Source organism: Chrysochloris asiatica, unplaced genomic scaffold (assembly GCF_000296735.1).
Source record: "Chrysochloris asiatica unplaced genomic scaffold, ChrAsi1.0 scaffold00058, whole genome shotgun sequence".
NCBI classification, from domain to species: Eukaryota; Metazoa; Chordata; class Mammalia; order Afrosoricida; family Chrysochloridae; genus Chrysochloris; species Chrysochloris asiatica.
Window position 1 is genome coordinate 17,938,786 of NW_006408576.1, and position 6,012 is coordinate 17,944,797.

Below are 6,012 nucleotides of genomic sequence, written 5' to 3' on the forward strand. Positions count from 1 at the left end.
AGCGATCCTATCACAACAGAATGAACCACTGCCCATTCCTGCATCATCTCCACAGTTGTTACTACTCTTGCGCCCATTGCTGTTGCCACTATGCCAATCCATTTCCTTGGGGGTCTTCCTCCTTTTCACTGACCTTCCACTTTATCAAGCATGATGTCCTTCAGGGACTGGTCCCTCCTGATATCATGTCCAAAGTATGAAAAACGAAGTCTCACAATCCTGGTTTCTAAAGAGCATTCTGACTGTACTTCTTCCAACAAAGATTTATTTGTCCTTCTGGCAGTCTGAGGTGCTTTTAATAAACACACAGTGTTGTTTAGTGCTGTTGAGTTGGTTTCAACACACAGCGACCCTGTATAGGGTTTCCATAGAGTGGATGGTGGATTTGAACCCCAACCTTGCAGTTCAAACTGACCTTGCAGTTGAGCACTTATCCTACAGTGCCACATCAGGACCTCAAACACACATAGTAGGTTGTTGTTGCTGTTAAGTACTGTTGAGCTGTTTCTGACCCATAGTGACCACTATATAGGGTTTCCGAGGAGCAACTGGTGAGCCTGAACGGTCATCTTTGAGGTTCAAACTGACTTTGCAGTCCAGTGCATTATCCCACAGCGCCACACGTAGGTTCTCAATATTATATTCAGGAATCTTTTCATTCCAAGCAATTAAACTCGGTACTCATTTAATTTTGCTCACCGCTATGTCTGATTCCTTGATCCAGGCAATAAAACACCAATAAGGGCTGCCTGTCAATAAGCAAACATTATTTATTTGATGTCTTCCTGAGTCAAATGTAGCCAGCTGCTGATGAGAAGTGTGTATTCAGCAGGAGTAAAGAAACCAACACATCACCAGAGGTCTTTTTCACACAAGCCCTTTGCTTTGTGAATGACTTTCCTGGTTTTTGATGACAGCAATCATTTGCCTGCATTTCCTGGTGCACAATTCTAGGTCCCAGACAGCTTTGTGGAAAAGTTCAGGCCAGAAACCATTATATACCACAGAGTTCTTTTTAGGTGAGTTTCATCATTGGTCAGACTGCCAAGTTTGAGGAGTCATACAATTGGTTAACAAGGAAGAGTGTTTCTCACGAACTGAAGTTTTTTCCAGTTCTGTCTTTGTTTAGTCTAATTTGAGCTCTACTTCTTCAGGCGAAAGTCCTCTCCTTTCTGGTTGTTGCTAGAGGAAATGGTAGGAGCATCTATTCCAGGCTTCCATGTTTGGAGCTCTGGTAGCATAGTGGTTACAAATTGGGCAGCTAATCTCATGGTCAGCAGTTTGAAACTACCAGCAGTTTTGCGGGAGAAAGATGAGGCTTTCTGCTCCCATAAAGATTTACAGCCTTGGAAACCCTATAAAGGGTTGCTATGAGTTGGAACTGACTCCACGGCACACCACCACCACAACCACCACCACATTTGGAACCTTGAGGTCATGATCAGGTCACATGGAGGCCAACATTCAGATTGTGTGTGCCCCAATACAGCTGTATGGATTGCTAAAATACTCCTATTCCAAGGAGCTCTTGTAGCATAGTGGTTATGAGTCGGGCTGCTAACCTCAAGCTCTGCAGTTCAAAACTACCAGCTGTTCTATGGTAGAAAGATGAGGCTTTCTGCTCCCATAAAGATTTACTGAAACCCTTTGCAGGGTCAGAACCAACTCCATGGCACACCAGAGGATAATGATGACGATGATGATGATTCCTAGTCAAGTTAGAAACATTGTTGCTGTCCCCAGGTCTCATGAATGTTCCCCTGTCACCACACTGCACAGCTCCTTCTCTGGGACTCTATAGAACACTATACTCCCCAATTCAACAACAAAAGGGTTAATGCTTGGTCCAACCCAGGGATTGAGGGTGGGGTCCAATTCTGCTGCTGGTGGGGCCCCATCACATTGGGTGGTTATATATCCTGGGCAGTGGGGCTTGGATGGGACTGACGCACTGGACTATTGCTGTGTTTGCAGCAGGGTAAAACTATGATGGACAGTTGCATAAGGAGAGTGAGGCTGGCTGCTCCTGTGGGCTAGCCCTTCTTCACATGCTAGGAGAAGGAGCTTGAACACTCAGGCAACGGCACTTGAATCATGTTCATGACAAGTGCATGACTCTACCTGCAGACAGTTGAGAGGTTGTGGCAGAAATAGAGATTGAGAAATAAAAAATGATTTCATACATCGAAACATCTTTGTTGGCTCTCTAGCATCCTCAGAAGTCCCACTCTTCTGGGTGTGGGATGAGGACCTGCAGGCCTGGCTCTTGCCTTCTGTCCTCACGGGCCACCTTGACAGCACCATTGTGTCCAGCTGTCCACTTCCCTTTGCAAATGCTCTTCTAGCTACTTAGAGTGTCTTGCTTCCCTTGTTACCTGACAAGTTCTCTATCACTGTCAGCTTTTCCTTCTTTAAACTTTCCCCAACTCTTTTCTGAACTGCCCTGATCACAGGGTCACTGCTCACCCATAATGTATCTGTGGTGCCTTGAATTTACTTGATATGGCTTTTCTAACCCATGTCTTAATTCCTACTCAGTGATTGGGTGGGACCATGCAAATAAGGTATACGAGCTCTAATGCTCATTCATTTTGTCATCTTGTTGTTGTTGTTGTTGTTGTCATCTAGCTAGGTTTAAAAGGAGGCATCACAGAAGCAGGAATGGAAGATCCCAGGACCATCAAGAAGAATAAGCATTAGTGGAGTGTGAGATCCCTACCTAGAAAAATGGTGATGGCAGAGGCCGTGGCAGAGGTGGAGAGACAGAGAAACTGTGGGCTCTAGGCCCATGGACTGAGGCAGAGGCCACGGGGCCACATGACTGAGAGGTCGAAGACAAGAGTGAAACGTGCCTGCAGTATGGCAGACAAAAAGTGTTCTTGACTGGAGAACTGCTGCATCCTGAGTTGGTTTTGATCCTGAATTGTACCCTGCCCTCTTCCCTTTGTTGTTAAGTACCATGGAGTCAGCTCCGACTCATAGTGACCCTGCACAGGGTTTCCAAGGCTGTAAATCTTTACGGGAGCAGAACGCCTCACCTTTCTCCCATGGAACCGCTGGTAGTTTCGAACTGCTGACCTTGAGGTTGGCAGCCTGATTCATAACCACTACGCTACCAGAGCTCCTTTATTACCCCATAATTGTAAGTATTGTTATGAGTTCTGTGTGGCCATTGCAATGGATTATTGAACCCAGATATGAAGCAGAGAGTGCTGTGGGAGGGATGGTTTGGTATCAGAATAAGGTAAAGCAGGTTGTAGGGTGGAAGCATGTCTGATCTATGCTCAATTCATAGAAATGGGCTGACTTTGAGTTTGATTCTTTTCCCCCTTGAGAAGCCAGGGAAGTCACACATAGTCCTCACATGGTTTTTTCTGGTGTCTTTACAAGTTTCAGGAAAGGACACTTCTACTTCTAGGCAGAGGCAGCCCCCTTGTAGTGCAGGCTGCTTTTGAATACCCTCTTGTATTCTCAGCTAAGGGTCTTTATGCAGAAAACAATGTGTACATTGTTTTCTGCACTCCTGATCATATTCAATAATACTCTAATATTCCAGTGAAGCTCAGCATTGCATTTTCACCTAATATTTATTACATTTGTGCTTTTCTTTCTCTGTTTCCTCCCAAGATCATGTGAATTCTCCAAAGGAAGGGTTATGTTTTTGTTTCTGTTTCTTAAGTACCTGTCTGGAGTCCTGGTGATGTAGTGGATTACTCATTGTCCTGTTAGAATCCACAAGTTGTTCCATGAGAGAATGATGAGACTTTCTGCTCTTGCAGATTTATAGCCTTGGAAACCGTATACAGGGTTGCTGTGAGTCTGAACTGACTCGATGGCACATAACAACAATATCCTAAGTGTCTAGCTGAGTAAGTGGCACAGAGTAGGTTGTCCACAAGTATTGACTTAAAGGAGAAAGAGAGCTAGAGGGAAGGAGAGAGGGGGTGAGAGGGAATAGAATCACCTACAATTGAGCTCTCCAAATTCTCCTGGCAGTGGGGGTGGGGTGGGGGCGGTTCCTTCCTTTAATGGACACTGGACCCACCTAGCAGTTCTGTGGGAGAAAGACCTGGTGATGTGCTCCCATAAAGATTATAGCTTAGAAAATACCATGGAGCCTGTCTATTCTGTTCCCTGGGTTCACTAAGAGTTGAAATTGACTTGACAGCACTTAACAACTACAACAAAGCAGCAATGGAGGAAGAAGAGCAAGTGGTGAGTTGAAGGGTGCTTACTGGCTGTGAGGAGGATCCCTCACCTCCTCCTGCTCCTACCCAGCCCCCATGGCATTGAGTGCAGGGGAGAACATAGTTAAGTGCAGGCTACACATCACTGTATCTGCCTGGGATCTCCCAGAGTTCATGAGAGAAAGGACCTCTTCAGAAAGAGTGACAGATATAGGCCTCCTCAGAGAAATAAGAGGCTATAGGGTGTTCCTGCATACTCACTTTCAAGAGTACATATCCACTTTCCAGGTTGGTATCCCAGAAAGGGAGTCCTGGTGTGGACTGTGGGTTACTGTGCTAGACTGCCAAGTCAGTTTGAATCTCGAGGTTGGTGGTTCAAGCTCACCAGCTGCTCCTCGGAAACCCTATATAGGGTCACTATGGGTTGGAACCGACTCAAAGGCACTTAACAACAACAATCCCAGAGAGGAACACAATGTCCTTGCCTTTGGGGTGCTCACAGTTCAGTGGGGAGGTAGCCACAAGAAGAAAGACATAAATGTTCTTTGAAATGTAATGTGGGGAGGACGAGGTCAGGGAAGATTTACTGGGGGAAATGAAATCTTGAGTTTTAAAGAATGAATAAGGATTAGCAAAGCCTGTACAGGGTGGAAGGGAATTTCAGGGAGAGGAAGCAGCATATGCAAAGAAAGTTAGAATGGAAAGCATACAGAGTGTACTCAGGACCGCATAAGCAGGCCGTATTGTTGAGAACCTCCAGTACAAGGCAAGGAAAGTGAGACATGGGGTTGAGGAGCTTGTAAACAGAGTTCATGTTTGCAGAGAAACATCTGTAATTTCCATGTTACATCCATTCATTTATTGCTCCTTCTATATATAGGATATTTTTCTTGGGATCATTCAAGCAATCCTTATATTTCTTGCCACTAACTAATGGGAGATTTTAGGCACAGCACATAATCTGGGCCTATTTTACAGACAAAGAAACTGAAGCTCAAATTAGTTAAATATAATGTTTGAGATGTTCCTATTGGCTTAGTGGCAGTACCAAGGCTAGAACCCACATCTCAACACTTTCCAGTCCTGAGTCCTGTCCCAGTCTTCCATACTGTGGGTGCAACGCCCTTTAAAGCTGAAATGGTTTCTTATTTATTTAGGAACCAAAGTGTGCCCTGAAATCACACTCAGAGATCCAGGATCTCTTTTGAAGTTAAGAAAATCGATGGGACCCATCACCTGTTGAGAAGACTACTAGTGTACATGCATAAGCATAATTCTTAGTTTGAGGGGGGGAAAAGTGCTTACAAGCACCGAGACCTCCTCCAATAGTCCCTTAGAAGCTTACTTCTGAGGCTGGCCTGTCAGCTGTTCAATAGCTATTCCAGTTTTCAAACGATCAGTTTACAGTGTATTGATCGCCCTCCGGATTCTCTCACTGATTTCACTGTCACTGACTGAACTGCTGCAGGACCGCTCCTGTTCTTTTTCAAAGTTACCCTCAGATGTCATCGATTCCATCAGCATTCCTTGCAGGTAGCAGGCTTGTTGGTTTGCAGAGACAGCAAATATGGGAAGCTAAGAAACCGTGTGCTCCTAGCTTTTCTGGAATGTTGGTTACTCTGCAACCAGGTGGAAATTTGCAGAGGCAGCAATTAGGGGCAGATAGTGGATGATGTCTGGGAAGCCTGACTCAACCTGGGTTCATTTCTTAGGTCCTTGTTGGCTATTTAAATAAAAAATGGTCCCTATTGGATGGATGCTTTGAATGTGCTTTCTTGCCTGAGGTTTATTCTTCTTCACCTTCCGCTCCATCTTACTCCACAGC